Genomic DNA, 22,677 nt, shown 5'->3' with positions numbered 1-22,677 from the left:
TAGCAGTGCCCTGTCCTCGTGCCTCCAGCCTTCCCCTCAGCAAGGGACTGCCTGAAGCCTTGCGGCTCCTCTGTTCACAGGAGGCCCTCATACCAGGGACGTGGCATCACTTGCTGGGTGTGACGTTATGATGTGACACAAATGGGGACTCACACACCCCTCACAGCCTCTCATTCAACTCTGGCCAAAGCTTGTGAGTCCTCATCTGCTGGGCTGTGTGGGTGTGCTGGCAGAACAGTGTCTTTCAAGCTGGCCACAAACTGGACAGCCCTGGAGATATTTCAGCTTCCCTTCTCAAGTCCATATTCACATATTCAAATCAGATGAGTAGAGATCAGTAAAACTGTTAGTTAAAAAAAATGCTAAAATTCAATGGCTACAGTTCACTCTCACAAGGAAATTCCAGGCTTGAGGAGATTGTTTTCTTGCTCGCTTCCCCAAAGAAGCATGTACATAGGCTAGAGAGCCAAGGTTTGTGGGAGGAGGCAATATCTTTTATGAGACCAGCTATTAGAGTTGGGGGAAAAATAGACAAGCAAATAAGCCCTTCTTTAGGTCTGAAACTGAGGTTGCAAACTGCAGTAAAAGCATGTTGGGAAGACATGCTCTGGGATGAAGTTATTATATTATCAGTTAGATGATATGAGAGGAAAGGACAACTAGCACCTGCGGAGCCTCAAGCAGCTCCTGCACAGGGAACCATGTTGAGGTCACTCACTCCTGTGGGACAGAGAAATGAGATAAACAGAAAGACAAGATAGTCAGATAGAATTGAAAAGTTAACAGAAAAGGAATGAAAATGATAATGTCATAAACCAACCTCTCTGTTGGGTCCCTGCTACTCAGCATCTTCATTTGCAGGTTCTTTCTTTGGTTTGTTTTGTAAATCTGCTTTGAAAACTTGAATGCCAGAATGGGTAGATTATTTTCTGAAAAATATTTATCCTGTGATAATGGTGTTTCTGTACCCCTTGATTGCCTGAAGGAAATAATTTTGGTGTGTAGGGCTCATCAAGTTTCCACTCACACCATTTCCACAGCCCCACCTGGTGCAGTGGGTAAAGCCTATTACAGGACTGGTACCTATGTGCAGGATGCACACGCTGTGGAAAAATATCACAGAATTGAAGGGGTTGGAAGGGACCTCGAAAGATCAGTGGGTCCAACCCCCAAATATCCTGACTACAAAAATAAATATCCTGACTACAAAAAGACTACAAAGTAGTGCCACATTGTCTCTTGTTTTGATATTTTTGTGATAAACATATACTCTTAATCAGTTCCCGCCCGCCTTTTTTTTTTTTTTTTTTTGCATGGCTTTGATTTTATTCATTGAATTACTGAAAAATAATTTACCTTCAAGCAGCATATTAGCTGTTTCTTTTCAAAATCATTATGGATGCTGTCATAAAGGCCAGGCCAAAACACTTTTTCTATGTAATCCTGTCTATGGAAAAAAACGTATTTTTGAAACAATTTGTTCTGTAATAATTAAGAATTAAAATTTCATAAAAAAATAAAAATAGCAGTTATAGAAATGAACATCCCGCTTTGCTCTCCTCCATTACAAAGCAGAAATACATTATATATACTGCTTGCCATAAGAATAGTTTAATTTCTAAACAAAGAGATCAGAACATCTTTGTGAACATGAGATGATTACTGAAATACTAACTACTCCATAATTCAGCTGTACCTACCCTGCCTCCCAACCTGTTGAATCCTTACTCTGGAAAAAGGATAAGCTTAGAAGCACAGAGCAGGCAAGAAAATAACATCTTGGATTACACAAACATTACCAATTCTCATCTTAGACAGGGATTCAGCCTTGTTTTGTTGGATCCAAGAGACATCAAATGCCACATTTCTGCTGACCCCAACAACTTCCAGCTCAGACCCACCACCTCATTAAGATGATTCCAGTGTTTCCAAGCATTAAGCTGCTATGGACAAAGCTGTCCATAACAAATGACCGCTATCTATACCCAATTCCCTTAACTATAAAATATATTAAAAGGGAATTACAGACTGCATTTATTAACACAGCTAACAAAGACAACAAAGAAAGCATAACATCAAGACCAAGCACACTTAACCAGAAATATTTTGCTTCTGCTAGCATGCACCTGGTTCACAGATAGTACATTATTGTTCTGATACCCATGAACTGACACTCCTGCTTGTTTTCATTTCTCCTCTAATTGTAAGGAGCCACTGAGAGCAGTGTGCCCATCCAGCAGCACCCCAGAAGCCTTTTCTAGTGAGATCTGTCTCCTTTCACAGCAAGCACTGAGGATGCTGGTGGCTCTCAGACCTGCCCAGGATGGGGCCAGAGATCGTCAGGGCACTAGTACCTTAGTTCCTCACTCCCTTGATAAGGCCTACTCAGATACGCCCATCAAAAGAGCTTAAAGGGAATGTTTTTGTACATCTAAAATCAGGCTGTATTTTGGTTGACATAATTTACCCTCTTCTGAAAGACAACATTTTCCATGGCAGGTGACAAGCACCACCTCCATGCTCTACTGTAGATGCCGCTAATTAAACCACAGTGAAATTCAGATAATTAGCAACCTTTTCTAACACGGCAGGTTACTTATTCTAAACCTCTTTCCAGATGAAATGGTATTTCAGACATTTTAAAAGTCTACTACTTTCCATGCTTTTAAAAGTATTTTCTGTTCTAACAGTAAGAAAAGGAGAAAAGCACACAGAGCAGGTGACATAGGGTACTGAAAGCAGGGGCAACGTTTATCAGCAGTGTTTCTTAGCATTTTGCAACACTTGACCACAGGAATACCAAAAATACTATGTTCAATCTCTCCACCTAAGACAGTCTCTCATCATAATGACATAGTATTTTTATTACACTTTAAAAACAAAAGTAGATTTTAACAGTAGATATACAGGCTCAACACCTATATAACCTTGGCAGGATATAAAAAAAAAGTTGTAAACCAGGAGGTTTGGTTCCAGGTCTTGCATAAAGGAACTGCCACATTTGCCTTCTCACTCTAGAATATCTATGGCTATTGGTCAAAACAGTAGTCATAGCAGAGAACACAAAAAACTTCCTTCACCTTTTTCTCCTGAATTACAACCAGAGCTGTCCCCTCATCCCCTTCCAGTCACTCTGCAGCATTCAGCTGCGTTCTGAAAAGGGTACTAAGCAGGACAGGGTTGCCAAAACTACTGGGCTGAGGGACCACAGCTGACCCTCACTCAGTACACTGCAATTCATCTGGGCACTGGACAGCATGACTGCAACTTTTGCCCTCTGCTGCCTAAAGTCTTTGAACATCCCTAATTACCAGTAGTCAGCTGTTCTCCCACTTCTTCCTCCCCTATGCACCTCTAATCACACTTCTCCCTCATCAAGCTGAGAGCTCTGCAGGGGTTAACCCTGAAAAATTTTACAGTAAAGGCAGCTTTTATTGTAGTGGCAATTACAGAAAAAGAAAAAGCAATTTAGTCTTTTATGTAGCTCACAGTTTCATTAATGCCATACACTTTTAGCCGACTCAAGTTGTTATGCATTAACTCAAAAAGGCATGGTACACAAACACTGCTAAAAAAAAAAAAAAATACAGGGCAAACTTTAACTTCTCAAATACAGGTTTAATTCTTCAAACACCAGTAATGCTTTTTATATGACAGCTTTATTAGTGTTCTAAGCTTCAGGCCAAACTCACTGTGAAGTAAACTGCTCAAATGAGGCTGCAGAAACAAGGAAGAAAGATTTAAACAACCTGCAAAGAACCCCTTGTACCTCTTGTTTGAGCGGGGAGCTCTGCTTCTACTGCCTGCTGCACCTTCCATAACGTCAAATGGTGACAAAAGGAACTTAGAAAAAAAGGCAATCCACTGCAGCAGTAGTGGTTCTGTGGCAGCACAGACCTTTCAATGTAACCCATACAGCCTGTGCCTCCCCTCCTCTAGGAACAGCAACCTACAAACCAGCAGCCCTTCAGCATTTCTGGTGCACCCACTACATTTCTGAATGTATTTTCCTTTTCACTAAGAGATTTCTCCAGCCACAGAAAGAAACAGCCCACTGTGCTCAGCCTTGCTAGATCACCTTACGTTAAAAACCCACGGCAACTCACTAGCCTAACATCTTCTAAGCACAACGTGATTTTGCTGAACCCCAAGGCCTGGTACGAAAGACCAGGAAGTTTCTGTGGGACTTCCTATTCACAGTAGCTTCACAAAGTTGTCAAATGTGTCCCAAAATATCTGGTACTTAACATTCAGGAGGTGAGCATTGTTCTGTAGAAATCATCCGTTACGTTTGCCTTGGTAGCCAGGTGAATCAGACGAGTAGCAGCAAAAACTGGCATGCCCCTGTGTGCCAGTGGTGCTCTAAGCTGTTCAAAAGTGGACTTCCATAATCCTGGTTTCTGCCAACATTTTGCACCATTACATGCCTCCAGCACTATCCTATCCTGTCATTGCCATTTGTCTGACATTAAAAATATTCCTCAGAGAAAACTGTTCCAAAGGCATGCTGGAAAACTGGCTGGTCAGTGTTTCTCCTCCCTTTCTTCCCATCAGGTATCAACTGCAAGTTCTCCACGCAAGTTCAGAGATGCTTCTGTGATTCTGCTCATATAGACATTGTGTTAGGCAAATTTCTCCAAAGTGACTGGTATCATTTTATATTTTTGGACTGAAAAAAAAGCACAGATGATGATTACACAAAGACTAATCACAGAGATTATTTTTGCTGACATTCAAGTCCCAAAATTCCAGAGTTTGGAATTCTGAGTGAAGAAGAGTCACTGGTGTTGTAGTGTCCAACACGTGAGCAGATATCAAGCACTTATTCTGAGGCTTTCCAAATATTTCTGGGCAGTGCAGTTGCAAATAAGAAATTAACTGTTACACTGTCGGAACAGGGTATGTAAGTGTGGTTTATGAAAGAGTTCTCACCTATCACTTCACATTGTTACCCAAAAACCCACATCGAGTTATGGGCATGACTACATTTTAAATAAAGCTTCTACCATACATCTGTGTATAGGTTTTTGTTTGTTTGCTGCTTGTTTTTTTGGTTGCTTGGTTTGGGGGCGGGGGTGGGAGGGGGTCTTTTTTTTCCCTGCAAGAGGTCATTCAGGCAAGTTAAGATGAGCCAACTAAACCCATGATAATAATGCATGTAAGTTAAAATACATTAAATTCCTGTGTGGATATTCTCACTGAGAAGTGGTCTGACTTTAGTGTAAAAGAGGATTAAGCTACCATGAAGTAAGGCCATTCTCCTCCTGAATTAGATCATCCACAGAGGAGCTTAAACCCCTCTAGCTTTGATGCACTTACTTCACACTTTTCATTCTTCTGAATTTTCCTACAATTGGAACAATCCTTGTTTAAACAAAAATCTCCCCTACTATATATTTCTGGTTGATATTAAACTACATTGCCTGCTTACTGCTTACCTGGTTCACAAATGTCTTGGGGAAAAAAAAAAAAAAAAAAAAAAAAAAAAAAAAAAAAAAAAAAAAAAACCACAGCTAAAGCTGTTTTGCAAGTAGCAGAAACAGACATCCTTTTGTAGAGGAAAATGAAATGACAACAGCATGCCCACAGCCTGGCACACCCAACAGATCACCAACTTCAGCGCTCAACTTAGCTGTTGCAAATCTTGAAAAGCAAACAACAAAGAAACACAACTTTATATCAGTCTTATATCCCATCTGAAAACATCTCTATGGATAGGAAAAGACAGACAAACAAGGTAGTCTCATGAGACAAGGTTGTGATGGAAAGCATCTGGCAACGTTGTCCTCTAAAAGGATGAGTGGGCAAGTGTAGCACTGGGGTGCCCTGTCACCAAACAAGATACATTTTTAGAGGTTAAATAAGGTGCATTCTGAAATTTACCCATCCCAGGCTAACAGACGAAATGCTAACTATTGAACAAGGAAGAGTAAACACTTTTGCAGCCTGAAACCAACTCAGGCATTAGTTTATCTGAATGATAAATTTTACATGACTAAAAGAAAATTGATACAATTCATGTTCCCAAGTACTGATAAGTAATTGAGATGTAGCAAACAAACACAAAGAAAATAAAGTTATATATATATATATATATATATATATTTATATATGTATATTAAACAAATATTCCCTCGAACACTAAATAGCAGGTTGGCTTCAAATGGGTCAGGGAACAGACAGCACTATGATACAAAAAGTTGTTTTTGTTGTAAATGCTGTCTTTAGTTTTCTCCACAGCAGATATAGGCTCATATCTGTAATACATATATTGCACTAACATATCTATTACTATTCCCTACAAATCTGAGCTACTAACAGAAATAGAGGGAAAGTTTAAGAGAAATCTAACATAGACAGAGGTGTTGAGCTTCCATACTTCATTTTTTATCATTTCCACTGTTTGCCCTTATTATTCCTTGACCTTCTCAAACCCAAAGAGAAAGGATCTGCCTACTCAAAGAGGACTTCAGCTGCCAGCCCCACTGCTGTCCTCACACCTGCAACCCAGATGTTAGCTACAGCAGCAGCCCGAAGCTCCTGGAGAAGGAGGCAGCTCTGCTGCCAGCAGTCCTGCAGGAGAGCATTAGGAACTGCTGCTGCTTTGACTCCAGGCCGGTTACGATCAATTCCTCCATGCATCTCCAAAGAAGCAGTAACAAGTCCAGATTTCTGCACACTGTAGTCTTACAGCACTTCACCAGTGAAAACCTGGGTAGTTTCTCTGATCTTGCGATGGTACTCTGGCTACATCAGGCTAAGTGACGGACAGGTCTGATATGAGAATCCATCACAAATTCTGCAGAATAAAGCTGCAAGGAAAAGACTGTATATTGCTCATGAACTAGGGAATATGCTATATTCACATGTGCTGGTAGAATGTTTTAAAATGGCTCAATCATTTCCTGCAAGAAAACAGGCCATTCAGATCATTTTTCTACAGGTTTCTCCTTCACAGTTGCATAAGCCAAGCCAGAAAGAGCACCCCTACAAGTCCACAAATGTAAGACCTTTCATACTAGCTTATAGCACAGATTTCTGCTTGCAAGTTACTTTCCTGACATATCCACCCAGCATGCTGGGATTGCAGTTTGCACTGCACTGTATTAAATCATTTTGTTATTATTATAATAAAGATGTATTTGATCCATATATCTGAACATTTCCCTGTGCAATGACTCTGGAGAGCAGACTTCACTGGTGTGAAATTCACAACTATGTCACCCTGTACCTCTATTTGACCTGGCCTGAATCTTCTTGAATGCCTTCAGAGCCCCTCAGCGTCCTTCCTGTCACCCTGCAACCCCACATCCCAAGGGATGATACGAGAGCTCTGCCTGGAAGGGGACTGCTCCTTCTCCCGGGCTGTCCTGACTGCCGGGCACACTGCAAGCCACAAGGGTTTGTGTCTCCTCCATCTACCTTCCTTCTCCACTTGCTGGGCTATGCTAACAATGGGGTTTGAAATGGGACCGAGCTAAGATGTTTGGCCTGAACCACCCAACGTACACATGCCAGGTTCTTTCATCTGGCACAGCTGGAATCTTCTGTATCGCAGGGAAACATCACTTGGGGGTATGTGTGCCTGCAGACATCCATTCCATATTCCTCTTGCAAAACTATCTTCAGGATCTACACCACTCTATGATTATCTGAATGCCATTCAATCTACCTCTAACTTGAGTAGCCTACGTATATTTGCATGTATATTGTAAGCATTATACTAAATGAGATGGGACTGCCTGTGTAATCATGCCATGACTTTCCCTCAGGGAAACCTGGTAAAATTATGTTCCATTACATTTGTAAAATACTACCCATTAAAAGCAGGAATAAAACTTTTATGTTCATGTGAAACAAAGCAGAAAAGATTCTCCACCCTGTAACTTATATCAATTTTGATATGAAAGAACCATTTTCCAGGCAAGCAGGGATTTCGAATTTGAGTTCTGTAACACGCACTTTCAGCTTTGATAGCTTGACTGTTAAGCCTCTTCCCAAAATTCTTTTTTCTTAATATTATAAAAAAACACAGATCAAAAACAGTTCACCTGCCTTGAAGAGAACAGACAGTACATTTGGAAAAATCTTTCTTGGTGAGCTTTCCTTATTTATAGCAGTCTATGTCACAAAATAGAAGAACTGTTTCATATACAGTAGTGTTCAGTGTCCTTTACTCTTGCTGCTGCTGAATTCATTGTTTTAATTCCTTGATGCTCTGGCAAACTTTCAAGTATGCCATAGGAGAATTTTGAAAATGAAGCATTCATTTAGAAGTCACGCAGTGGTGATATATACACACAGCTTCAATTTAAACCATTATTGCATACCATCCTTTTCCTTTTATAATAATCCATTAAATGCTTTCAAGTATGGAGAAGGAATAGCAACCTGTAGATCTGAATGGAGCCCAGATGACCTATAAAACACATCCTGCCTCACTGCCTGACTTGTTCCAGCTCTCATCGCTAATGGTTGCTATTGTTATTCCTCTATCCAGACAACCACACACATCAATTATACATTCTTCTGGGTCACGAATACATTTTCTTAGGCAACCTTTTTGTCTTAATGCATAATGCTTTTTCTTCAACCTCTGAACAAAGTTGAAGGTCTCGATACAAAAAACTATATATATATTACTTTTTCTTAAACTGTGTTGATAATTGGAAAACATCTACATGAAAAATCAGAAGATACGGCTTTCTGAACTATTTCAAAGTGCATGTTTAGACCATATATTGTCTCTCTATTGCACCAAATGTGCTAGGCAGCACTCTGTTGTAGGTGAACATTTTTTCTTTTGTTATACCACTCCCTGGCACCACAGCTATAATTAAATGTCCTTTGCCTTCTCTATTTTATGACACTTACAATTCAGTCATCTTAATTGGACTTGCCTTGGTATACAAATGCCTGGCTCAGAAGCAAAACTTTTCCTCTGTGAAGCAAACTCACTATGAGATCTCTTTGATTCTTTTTTTTTTTTTTTTTTTTTTTTTTTTTTTTTTATATATAGAAGAGAGGATGGCAGCTGCACACGTTTCAGGAATTCCATCACCACACCATGATAACCATGCTAATCCCCAGTCTCCCAGCCCTTCCACCCAATCTGTGCTTTCACTCACCACATTTTTAAGAAAGCTTTGTTTTTAATCCATGTGAGGACAGAGGTAGCCTTAAAGCAAAGCTGAAACTGGAGGGGAAGCCATAGCTTTGCATTCCTGCGCTTCACATGCTCACCAGTTTTAGGTCTTTACAGTAGTCATTGGGTCCCATTTAGCAGATTCCTATTCAGATCTACAAAAACCAAGGGATAAATATTATTTTAACAGGGGTTTCTGGTTGGCTGATCAGTTTGTTTGTTTGCAAAGGCAAGGGGGTGTGTTAAGTTTAAACTTTATTATAACTAAGCCTATATAAATGCAAATACTGTTTCTGTAGATATAATTTCATAAAGCAAAACTATCCACAATCTTTAGCAGTGAAATTCAAGTGGCAACTGTGACAAGCAAAGAAAAATGAATGCAGTTAACTTCAGCCATCCCTGCTCATCTGAAAGCTTGTGTCAGTTCCTAAATAAGCTTTTCATTTTTCTATTCAGTCTGCTGATCTTTGTTGATTTACAGCATGAATGAGCATGGCACATTGCAACTTGTATAGTATATTTTTCCTAAATAATAAAACATTTATTGCAGACCCATCAAGCCTGCTACCAGCTTTGAATTATTATGGCTGTGAAGTGCCATGTTAACAACTCATTTACATTGTTGCAGAAGACTCTGCATTAACACCACACATAATTTAATCCCAATCACAAGAGGGGACTCCCCAGAATATATCCAGAACTAATGATAAATTACAACTTGATGCCATTTTTCTAATCAACCTCTTCACAAGATGGAGCTGCCTCCATCAAGTCCATCCCACCCCTCAATGTGCACAGCGTACAGATTGCAGCTGAACGAGCCACTTCCATGTGCCCTTCACCTCAGCCAGCCCCAGCTTCAGGTCCTTCCTCTGCTGGAAGAAGATAAAGGAGAAGAAAATATATTTAGAGCTGCAATGATGTGATGCTGCCACTCACACCTGCTGCAGGTTTTCAGAGGAAACATCAGGAACATCAGGAAGAAGCAGCAACATCACAGGAAGAAGCTCCTGCTGCTGTACTCACATGGGTGACTAAAACAATTAAAATATCCATATATATTAAAAAGCGGAGGGAAAATCCCCCAGGATATATATTATTCTCCTAGTGCTCATCAGAAAAGATCCTGTTTTTACGTATGTTCCTGAAGTAGGTTGGATGGTATTGCAAAGCCTGTTTTAGGCAACCATAAATAAAATTATAACAGCCAAACTCTACTGGAAAGAAAAGTGAGATTAAACGTGTGGATTTTAACATGATATATAATGTTTAAGGAGTAATCCAAAATACCAGTGGTTTAGTGATGAGGATAACTCTGACTTATTGTACAGAGGAGCCTGCCTGGAACAACGCAACTTCATTTTTAATTGGGTAAAACAAACTTGTATGGAAGCAGAAAGCATCGTTTATAAACATACCCTAAGCCAGTACCCAATACATCTCCCTATTTTCTATCTCACTAAATTCAGGCTCAAGTTTATAAACCAGGCCTACATAGCTCTAACACACACAGGCAACAGGTTTCTCCTCCACAACAGGTCCGGCAAAGCAAGTGGATTTGGAGGCAACTTTAAAATCACAGGTCTGCAGCTGCTTTGAAAACTTCATGGGTGAACATTATTAAGCACTGACCACTGGGTTTGTATCTCCTTAGTCACAGACCATGCCCAGCTTTACTCCTCTTTCTAACAGGATTACTTGGCACACACAGAACGAGCTGAAACCCACCTTCACATGAGCGTCCTGCACTTTGCAGCAATTGCCCTTTGGCCACAGCAAGGCAGGAGCCAACACAGCAGAGGAATGTGGATGCTGTTCAGCATGCAGGGGCCATACTACAGTTGCCTCAGAGGTGGTGGTGTGGTGGCAGAGTGGGCACAAGCTCCATGACACACAGCACAGCTGCCACCATGTCACCCTGCTGCTTCTCTATAGCTAGCTCTGCAGAGAGGCTGCAGGCACTACCACAGTGTCCTCAAAATAGGCTTACCAACCCTAAATATAATTTTGCATGGACCCCTGGGGACATGCTCATGTACATAAAATGTCCAGGTTACAACCACTTCTGCATTGCAATACCCAGGTTTTGCTAGACACCCACAAGCCAATACACAAGTGATTGTTCCTAGAGGCTTGTGGGCTTATGACTTTTATAAATAAGACCAAGAAAATAACATTGCAACAGTACTGTTTCAAGGTCTTAAGATTTACTTCAATTACTTATGAGAAACACTGCCTTTTCTGAACACCATTTAGTTTGTGTCCAGTAGGTCCAAATTCTTCCTGCATAATCTTACTTTGTTATCTAATAATTTGCAAAAGACAACATGTTGCTAGCCTCTCTAGTTCTCTCTGGACCAAGATTTCCCTAAGAAATGCTTTGTACCACATCAGGCACCAGTCTTTGGCTGTGATTATTTGAATAATTTGATCCCCTCAGTCTTTTCTTAAGACATTTCAAGGTAGGTGAACCTATTAGCATGCTGAAGTGTTACTGTCATTTTCTCAATCCCTGAGATTGCTTATAATAGAGGACAGAATTTTTCTTCTTATCTATTAGCTTCACTTGCAAAAACATTGTTGTTTTTCTTTTTTCCTGTAGAGAAAATGTTAGTTTTCTCTGTAGTGCCCCAGGATGAGTACTGACTTTATTCACTTGAAAAAGACTCCTACTCGAGCTCCATTTCCACCCGCTTCCAGCAACAGACTACAAACCAGCCAAGTGCAGTGTACCTTACCATCTTAAACTAAACAAGCCAGCACCTTGTCCCTGAAAGTTGCCTCTCTCCGTCCAGCAAATCCAACCAGACCATTGAAGGTATGCATGCTATATCCAACATTCACACAGGTGTTGTCCTAACTAGCATCAGCGAGGGACAGCAGAGGCCATAAGAAAGTAGTAGCCATACAGTACAAATTGCTAAATCTTTCTGTTAGAGGAGTGCTCCTGCACATGAGGTCACTTTGTTGTTATTCTGAGAATTGTATGATTGAAAACTACAACCATAAAAACCCTATCTTACCAACAAATGGCATTTAATGTGTTAAATCTAACACAATTTCAACGTCCCTTCCACATGAATACACTTATTCTGCTTTATTTCACGTAAATTACCCAGTTAAAAATTATTTGAACAGGAAGGCACAAATAAGGGAGCATTATTGTTTGCTGGTTGACTAGATAAGGAGTTAAACATCTAGAGGTGAAGTGGAGGACAATTAACGTTCTAGCCTGCTCAATTATCATACAATGCCCACTTCTCAGGGAATTAGAGCTATTATGATCTACTCCTATGAATAAATGAGAATTTTACCTCTCAGAGGGAAATGCAATAGTTTTTGAAATAATCTTTTCATGAGATTGTGGCTTTATCAGTTATATTTTAGAGTCAGTATAAACACTTGTGTATCATAGGATAAGAGCTAAAGACACACTTGTAATTTTAATTTTTGTTCTCACATTCTTAGCTCATTTCTCCTTATTCTAGAAACCAAGGGAAAAATTAGATTACTTTTTCAAGTTTTCTACTTTTGTAAAATATTACCAGAAATCTAATATCCCAATAACGATATAAATAATGATTTCAGTAACACAAATTTGACACAAATGGTTTTCCAATGCAAATGAACTCCCAATGAAAGTAGTCTTGATGACACTCAAGTGTTGAAACACTCAAAGGAAATTCAAATTCAGCTTCAAAGATAAGGAAAAGAACAAAGAGGACATTTCAAATTTCACATGATCTAGTAAAACATTTGTATTAAATTTTATATAAAAATATTATTTGTTGAATATTCGGATAGAAGTTCTTCAAGCCTTTATCAACAGAATTGTTGATTTTCTCTACCGTTGCCAAGTTTCAGACTTTCATGGTCATTTTCTCAGCAGACAGAACAAACCTAAATATATGATAGTTTTAAAGCAGCCTGACCACAAAAGAAAGCTTCAGGAGGCCCAAATAGTGGACCATATGTGATATCAAATGGGCAAGCCATTAGCATCAGCTGTGAACATATTGTACCAACTGGGAATGAAAATAAAACATTCAACTACCAACTGTTATAATCTGTAAATAGTCAAACCAATTCCTCTGGGTTCCAAAAACACATGAATAGGGTGACTCATTGGGGCCCCATTGTCCTGTTCATAGGTAATGGGGTATATTTGGTCCTAGAGGAAAAAAAAATAGTAGTTACTGAGATCTGATATCAGATATAGTCCCTGTACATTATACTCCTGGGCTTTTTGAAACTATAACTGAAGATTACACGTTAAGGATTATGAAATACAGAATTCTTTTGAAGCAACTTTTCTCTGTACAATGCACAACACCAATAAAAAAAAAAAAATCCCCATTGTAAATTATGTTGAGAAACTAGCAGAATACTAGAAAATTTATAGAGGGCATCAAACTGCTGAGAATTCATTGTACAGCTGGCAAGTGCACTCCTACCTACTAGTTGCTTCACGTTTAATAATGTATGTTATGAACAGATGGATAGAATGTCAATAAGGTTCTCCGTATCATCAGTGGTAATGAAATACTGGACTTTGAATGCTTAATAACACAGAAAACAAAAAGCCTGGAGGAAATTTGTCAATGTCATGCATGCAATACTTTAGCAGTGCTTTAACACTGTTAGTGTGAGGCCATATGTTTCTTCTAACAGCATCTACTGTAGCTGGGTGCCAAAAAAAAGTTTGACACTTTTTTTTTTTTTTTTTTAAACTCTTACAACATGTTAAGAGCAAATACCCTGTGAATCAGTCAAGCACAGTAGTCAGCAGAAGTGCAATATCATTACTCTTTTTATTCCGTTTCTCAATGAAAAGAAGCTAAGGGAAACTTGCTAGTAAACATTGTTCTTTATACCTGTTTAAGAAATACACTTGAAAAATCTCTTAAAAATTAACTACAGAAATAAAGGCACTGAATTATCTGCATTAGGCAATAAATCTCACTGTCAAGAGCTGTGGAAGATGTAAATCTGGAAAATATTACAAACATAAGTAAAGCAGAAATGTACACAGCACAATCTAGAAATTAGGCACAGAAAAAGGAATAAAAGTTATCTTGGGTAAATGTCAGGTAAAACATCTAGGGAAAATGCCCTGGAACAGTCGAAAGGAAGAGGAGAGCAGAAAGTTGCTGTTCTGGACAAGAGATGCAGACCTGGGGATAAGCACACCAGGTACAGACTTTAACTGTGACATGGATGGAAACGGAGTGGCCTGGTGGACAGCAGCACCAAGACTAACAGTGGCACCTGGGGTGGCACTCCCACCTCACACGCTCCTTGAGGAAACACCATGCTCAGGACTACATAAGATGGCAGACCTCTGCTGCAGGTAGTCCTCTACAAGACATGGAGAAAGATCTCAAGTTCAGAAACACAGCTGGAATTTTAAGTATATGATGTCAGCAGAAATCATCGCAAGTTTAACTATTGATTTGAGGGAACGAATGATTAGACCAGTGCTCAGTGTATAACAGCCTAAAAAATCCTGGGGAAAGGCTCAAGTTCTTTGAGCAGGAAAAACACTACCTTATGACTCACCCACAAGTGAGGGACCTACAGTGCCTTCCTTCCCCACACTGCTTCTCCAAAACCATCCTCAGCCCAGTGTCCCCAGCCACAAAGCTGTCAGGCACCCGCTGTGCCACCAGCTAGGCCACCAAACGTGCCCCAGCTGCTTCCAAGGCACAGGACCACTGTGGGATGCTGGCGTCTTTGGGACCTTTACCACCACCAGACTCAGCTGTGAAAATGCCCAATGTGTTTGAAAATAATTAGAGAAGGCTGACAGACAGGCAGCACTCCCTTAGAGAAGCAAGCTAGAAATGACAGCATCAACAACAGCTACTCCTGTGAACGTGAATAGCTTGTAAACCATTTCACTTACCCTCCATTCTAAGCCAGGACTAACACTTAGTGCTAATAACAATAACTTACATTGCACTAAAAAAAAAAAAAAAAAGTAAATTTTTCCAGCTGCTGACAGTAGAAGGCCCTTACAGCACCAGTATCCATTGGCACCCAGCAGCACACTCTCGCCTCCCCTCGCACAACACAGAAAGCTGCAGGGAAGAAAAGGGCCTGCCTGTCAGCGTGGGTAGTGCACCAGCTCAGCCGTGCTCCCAGCTGGCTCGGGGAGCCCCCCTTCTGCCACCGTGAACTGTGAGAAGGTGGGACCAGCCCAGGCTGGCAAGTCTACCTGGGAACTTGTCACAGCTCTCTGCATTTTCCTGCATGGGCATACGTTGGTTTAGTTTCCTAAATAAGGAGCTAAAAGACAGCTGAGGGCTTCCAAGCTGGACCTCAGACTATAACACAGCATCACCCTCCTCTTGCCTTCTGGAAATATCCTGAGTACTGACCACAAAATTACATTTGCAGGAATGAAGCAAATTTTATGCAAGCTCCAGAAGTACAAAAACTAATAGGGATGCAAGTTTTCTGTGGAGCAGAAGACTGAGGTAGGAGATAAAGAACTGCATAGCAGTAGTAGCAGTAGGGGGTCCTCATTCAGCACGGCCAGAAGAGCTGTGCATCAAGAAGCAAAGCAAAGGAGCCTTTCTCAAAGCACTGATAAAATCATTCTATCAGATTTCTTTTAGCTAGAATCTCATACGTATTTTGGACCCTGAGAAAAAGAACCTGAAGAAAATGCTGTGGTGAGCATTTTTCTACAGTATGGTTTGATAGTAAATGTCATTCTCAGCCTAGAAGGTCTTAGGTGGGTTTTTCAAAACCAAAAGCATATTGATAGCTGAGGAAAGTTTCAAGAACAACTTCTTAAGGGAAAAGTATAATAATCTATAAATATTTCAAGTGTGTAAAGCCATCAAGGGAAAGGGATATAACTAGAAATAATGGAAAGAAAAAGCTTAAGCCCAATAGAGTATCGGGAAAATCTTCCTGACAGTGAGATGTATTAGCCTGTGAAATAGTCTCCCAAGGAGAGATATGGAAGCTTTCACTTGGGATTTTGAAAACTAAAGTTGACATAACACTAAAAAAATGTTCTCTAAGAAATAATCCTACATTGGCAGAAAAATGGACTGAATGATCTATTGTCTTTTCTCTTTCGAAGTTTCTTCACCCTTTGATGATTTGGTAACACATCATAAACAGCCAAAGGTTATCAGAAAGGAGCTTCTTCAATTAATATGATGAATAACAAGATTACAAAGTTCATCATTGTGAAAGCCTGTTACAAAGAATCTCTTTAAACGTGGAAAAGCAGATGCTTTTCAGACAACGGGATCTTTTCCCAAGACTTGTGAAATATGATCTCAATCCAGTTTTTAAGTACATGATAAATTTTAAGTATCCCATTAATTCAAAGACAGCCCAAACCTGGGCAAGATGAAGCAAACTTGTAAGAAAAGGGCTTTCCAAGAGTTCTTGTAAAATTTCCCATCCTCAGCATAATCCTGCCAAGCGTTGCACATTATCAAGCAAACAAACAATATTTATTACACATTTATTGGCACCTTTCAAACCTGCCACTGACAGGGACAGCCTAAGTTAGCTCAGAGCTACTATTTTGATCACTGGTCGAAACCACACATCTTCCTGCACTAATTCCTATTTAATCTAACCCAGATGACACTGTGAACAGCGTTAATGAATATTACAGTCTGTCATACTGACTTGTACACCACAAAAAAAAAAAAAAAAAAAAAAAAAAAAAAAGCTGAAAATACTTTGGGAGGTGTACGGTGAATTATGTCCATCTTGAATCTGTCCTATGCTTATCATATGATTAAGTCACTACCAATGTTATTATTTAGCAGATAGCCTATTTCATTCACATTTCATTCACTGCCTCAGATCACTGATGGATAGTCAAATATTAGGGTCATGGAAATAATTTATTTACTGATTCTGTGCCTGAGAATGAAAATAGAAATCAGTACATATAACCTATATGAAATTTCTTGCCAAAACAAAAATTCCAGACCATTACACTTGCCGAGCCGATTGCCTCCGGGCAGACGTGCTCTGCAGCGGAGCAGGGGATCGGACAGGCAGGGCTATTTTTTCCAGCATCGAGCCCACTCGAGGGAGCCGCCAGGAGCCAGCAGCCCTTGCGAGGGAGGTGAACGAGGTGTAGGTGGAGCCAGCAGCACCCCCTCCCCGGCCATTCAAAAGCTGCCCCTAGGGAGCACGGTGGGCAAACAGGGCATGGCGTGTCAGTAAGGAGTGGCGCAGCAATTCACAAGGGCAGGCCGAGCAGGAAGGGTGAAGCATTCCCCCCCACCCATACGAACACCTCCTCTAACAGTGGTCTACCGCTAGCTAGGCTGTAGTGGTCTCCACCAGGCACAGTGCTCTCTCTAGGAAGTCTGCACACACCCAGACTGAGTGCCCACTCAAAAATGCAGCAGTTCAGGTCTCTGGATGCAGGGACTGTCTGAGCCTTTTGCTACCACCTGCGGGGGACAGAGAGACTGTGTGCAGGAGGTGCGAGCAGGTGTTTCAGGTTGGATATTAGGAAGAACTTCTTCACTGAAACGGTTGTGAGGCATTGGAATGGGCTGCCCAGGGAAGTGGTTGAGTCACCATCCCTGGAGGTCTTTAAAAGATGTTTAGATGTAGAGCTTAGGGATATGGTTTAGTGGAGGACTTGTTAGTGTTAGGTCAGAGGTTGGACTCGATGTTCTTGAGGTCTCTTCCAACCTAGAAATTCTGTGATTCTGTGATTTAGGATCACAAAAAAAAAGAATTTCTTTTCTATTTCTCCCCCTCAGAAAAAGGGGTACTTTGATATAGATATAAATAGATATGACAGTAGATATAAAAGGTATGGCAAGCGCCTCTCAGTAGGGTTTGCTTTTGTGTAGCAGCATGGCGTCAAGGAGGGCTGGATGAGCCCGTATGCTGCAGCAAAGTTCCCTCCAGCATGGCCAGGTGATGCTGGTGGAGGGCATGAACTCTGTGCCCTGCAGATGTGCTGCATCAGTGAGACCACGCTGGTACCCATACAGACACAATCCCTGAGTGGGCATTACCAGCAGCTGCCACGCAAACCAGGAGCGAATAGAAAGCCAGGGTTGTGCTTCTCTTATGAAAACACCTGAGGAACTTAGCAAGAATAAATCAATCAGAATGAACAGATTCAACTTTGAGCACCTGGAGACTGTAACAGAAAATGTTAGCCCATCCAGACCTTTAAGGAATCAGTTCTACAGCAGAGAGATACAACTTATTAAATATTTTGACATCAATAAGTTGTGAATTATTTCTTCTAGGAGCATTACTGGGGGAAAATCAGGGCTGTTTTGGAAGGAACTCTCCATTTATGTGCTTTAAACATCAATGTGCTGTCTGTATGTTTTTAAGAAATACATCCTTTACACTCATGAACCACACAGCATATATCCATAAGAATAAAATTACCATGTATTTTACTGTCCAAGAATCTGCAAGGATTACATGTAAGTAACCCCAGAGCACAGATACCCCTCAGTCCTTAAGTCATAACTTTGAATGCTCCACTCCCTGCCACCAGTAATTTTTCCCAGAATAACTCTCCAGTTTGGGAGAAATACAAAACCCCGGAGCACCAAGGAGGCACTGCTCAGCCCTCTCAACCTCAGGCACCACCTATAAGCAGCAGGAGAAGCATTTGCTCATGAGCTGCCCTCCTGGCTGTCCCACCAGCAGCCAGGCACCCCATTGCCTAGTGACCACTGTTCCCCTTCTTCCCACCGTGCCCCTTCCCACCCGTCACATATTTTCTTCCCAACCCCCCAAACTTTATTTTCCTCTCTTACTATAAGATTTGTCATAGGGTTGTTTTATTATTATTATTATTTTTCTCTGAGTTTTACAGCTGGCACATCATCCCCTGCTGCACTAAATCAACACTTCTGAAAGCAGCAGCCTTCGAGTGACTGACTGGAGCCGCTGCTCGCGGAAGTGTCAATTTGGTGCAGCAGGGGATGGTGTCGCAGCTGCAGAATGAGAAGAGAGGCCCTATTTTATGTTTTAAAATGGTAAAAATGCCAGAGGGGAGGGAAATCTATACAAAATATAAAGAGTGTAGAACAAAGAAATAGAAGAGGAAGAAGAGAAAAAGGGGCCAAAAGGAAGAAAGAAAAGGGAAAAAAATCACACTGCACAGTGGACCAAAATCACTGGTAAGGAGGACACAAGATTTTTGAAAGTAGGCGCTTTCAAGGTAAAAACAGGTCATGTGCACATCACAAATACAAACCTACTAGAAGTATCCTTCCACTTTGGGGAGAAGGTCTGGTTCATTAAGCTTAAATTATTGTCTTAATTAACTATGCCCATGATAGGTTGTGATGTGCTGTTAAGCACAAATGCTGTGGCTAAAAGCAAAATTATTTCACAGAGATTGATTTTTATGAAGAGATTTCAAAGTAGAAGACCAAGCATTCTCCACTCAGAAATTTGAATCAACAAAAGCAAACAGAAGTTTCGCCTCCTGAAGTCAATTGGGCACACCCAAACCAAACACTCTCTAGAGGTTCCCACTGGAGAAGGATGTACCTATTATTTTGACAGCTGAAAGAAAAATAAACCAAAAACATAGACCCCAAAGAAGAAATCTCAAAAAACACAAACTTGTGTTTTTTACATTATGTGAATATGTAAATTCATCTAATGCATATTTCAAATACCACAATCATTAACTTTTTGCTTTTAAATGATGCCTTTTGTTTCTTCTAATCTTTGTGTGGGAGCTGCTGCTTTATTTGCTCTCTATTAAACTTTCCAAAGCATGCTTGCAGTAAGGAAAAATATAGCTGGGGGCTGTATAGCCCTAAGATATTTTCAAACACAGTCAGTGTACTGTTCAAAATTTCAAATAAATGCACCATTTAAACCAATAAGTGAAAACACCTCTCCTGAGCTGCAGTTGTGCTCTGGTGGCAACAGAGCTTGCAGCACACAGTGCCTCCAAAGTTTTTCCTCTCTAGGTCACTTTGAACATGCCAAAGTAATCTCACTTTTTGTCTGCACTGCTTTTCCTTACCAAGATCACCAGACCAGATAACAGACAAAAGAAAAAACAAAATGCAATAAAAAAAATGACAGAACTAAAAATCAGAAACCAAACAAGTAGCCCTTGATATTCAGGGGCTAGATATTCCCTAGTAGGAAAATTCAGCTTTGTATCACTTGGAGATGAGGCAAGCCAGCTTCACATGCTTTACACAAAAGTTTCAACAATTTATCTTTAAAATGTTTATGGAGAGCTCCAAATCTAATCCCCCAATAAACCAAGTCCCAGTGTTGTCAGAAGTCTGACAGTCAATGCCCAAGCTGCAGGCTGAACACACCTGCACGACTGTGACTCTTTCTTGCACTTCATCTCCCTCAGGGTGGGTGCCCAGCCACAATTGCCTCTCTCCAATTTCTGAGCTCCTCATCCTCACAGCAGCAGAAAACAACAGATCTTTGCCTGGCGCAAATCAAAGGAGGCCCAAGCCAGGGGATGAAGGAGCATATTTGCAGGACAGATTTTAAATGTGGTTTCAAAACTTCAAAAAGTTTTACCGTAAGAATTCACTACCTCTTTTCTGCCCATTTCATTTCCAAATTGGGTTGTATGTGCCCCTCTCTCTGATCATTACCCTGTTGTCCATCATATACAAATCACTTTGTTAAATGCTCCTATTCATCTCCATGCTTCATGTTGATAGAGTCCTAAAAGGATGAAAAATATTATTTTCTTCCAAATTTGTTAAATCAAAATACAAAAGAGCGCCCCACACAAACACACACAGAGAAAAAAAAAAAAAAATCAACCTCCATCTACATCAATATTTAAGTCAATATTCCATATGCAGTAGCTTAGGTATGTGGTCTCGACTCTCCAGTGGTTAGACTACAATACAGATAGCAGGCTAATTATTAAATAAGGAACTTCTTAACAGAGCCATTGGGTGCTAAAGAACCCATATTAGAACTGTAATATTAATCTTGCTAGAACCTTATGTCATCTCAGTACGTTGCATCGATATATGGATTTACCAGTCTGATTGGATAGCTTTGTTTAGACTTGCTCTAACCATATACAAGAAGATCCTCGGGATCAAGTACAGCTTTCAAATCTGTTACAGGCTCAGACCATATAAAACATCCATTATGTATAAACAAAAGCAGAAGATGTCTCCCATTCATTAACTCAAGTACATCTTCTCTAATCCTAGTTCTTGCAGCATTCCTAAAGTAATTGAAAATTTTAAAGACATCAGACTGACATTAAGCAGATTAACAGTTATCAAATTACCCTTCCAGTACCTAAAGGGGGCCTACAGGAAAGCTGAGGAAGGACTTTGTTTGTGAGTGTAGTGACAGGACAAGGGGGAATGGCTTTAAACTTAAGGGAAAAAAAGGTAGATTTAGATATTAGGAAGAAATTCTTTACACAGAGGGTGGTGAGGCACTGGAACAGGTTGTCCAGAGAACCTGTGGATGCCCCATCCCTGGAGGTGTTCAAGGCCCAGCTGGATGGGGCTGAGAGCCTTTTTCCAGCTCCAGCTCCTCCTCAGCCAGCCCCTGCGGCAGGGCACAGCCGCCTGCGGCAGCCTCAGACGGTGCATCGTGCCATAAACACTTCTGGGTTACTTCAGCAGCGCTCTCCAGCACAAAGAGGGGAAAAAATTAATATAAATTAATTGTCAGCAAAATGACAATTCTGAAAGTGGAGCAAATATTTATTTTCCAACAAGCATGTTGTTATGGAAACAGCTGCGAGCTGCTGTTTGTTAGGACACTCGGTGCCAAGGCCACGGCATGGGGCTCCCCAGGCAGCCCCCGTGCCCTGCAAGGGCAGCACATGGCAGCAGCTCGGCCTGGGAGGGAACGGGGCAGGGGGGAGAGCAGCGCTAAGTCCTGGGGAGCTGCTGCAAGTCACATTAGAGCGATTCTGACGTACTTCATAAGTACCAAGTTCTTGTTAATTGGGTCAAAATAGCAGGTCATCTGCATGGAAAGATTAAAAACAAAACACAGCATTTCTACTATGGGGAGAAGCCCCCAAAACCAGACAATTCAGTGCTTCTCATTACAGCTGTATTTTTTTTTTTTCTAGGTAATAAACAGCTGACCAGCAGATATTTGGTTACACATACTGCAATGACAGCTGAAGGCAGCATCACTCCACAAGCTGCATGTGAGAGAGGCCAGTGACGGCTCCACAGAGCCCTGCCCCACACCAGAGCTGCTGGAGCAGCGCTGAGCAGTCCTTGTCCTGCACAGCCCCAGGACCTTCCTCAGTGTGGGTCTGAACAGTGACACAGGTGCCCTCCAGGAGGGCCACTGTCCAGGTTTTGGTTACAAGAGCTCATTTTCTCCTCTTAAAACTTCAGCAGACCTGGTAAAAAAGCAAACAAGAAAACCCAATGAGATCTAGCCATGTAACACTCTTATTTTACTCATAACAAATCATTCCTTGATCTTTTTGGCATGATAAAAATTTGTTTAGCCTAAGTAATTAGGCAAATTAATTTTGTTTCCAAGTTTATTTTATTACAGCATTCGTA

General features: G+C 40.8%; 1 protein-coding gene across 1 annotated transcript in view; it reads right to left on the bottom strand.

Annotated features, from left to right (window-relative positions):
• Nucleotides 1–22,677, bottom strand: part of LOC311440273 (uncharacterized protein) — a 233,276-nt gene that overhangs the window by 115,209 nt on the left and 95,390 nt on the right. The window contains exons 8-9 of the mRNA XM_084526954.1: nucleotides 22,267–22,508; nucleotides 20,703–20,836 (exon numbers count right to left, since the gene is read on the bottom strand). The gene's annotated coding sequence lies outside the window, so the exon portion shown is untranslated. The remainder of the gene's footprint in view (nucleotides 1–20,702; nucleotides 20,837–22,266; nucleotides 22,509–22,677) is intronic.

The sequence above is a fragment of the Aythya ferina genome, assembly GCF_964211825.1.
Source record: "Aythya ferina genome assembly, chromosome: 8".
Classification (NCBI taxonomy): domain Eukaryota; kingdom Metazoa; phylum Chordata; class Aves; order Anseriformes; family Anatidae; genus Aythya; species Aythya ferina.
This window is presented reverse-complemented; position numbering and strand designations above follow the sequence as displayed.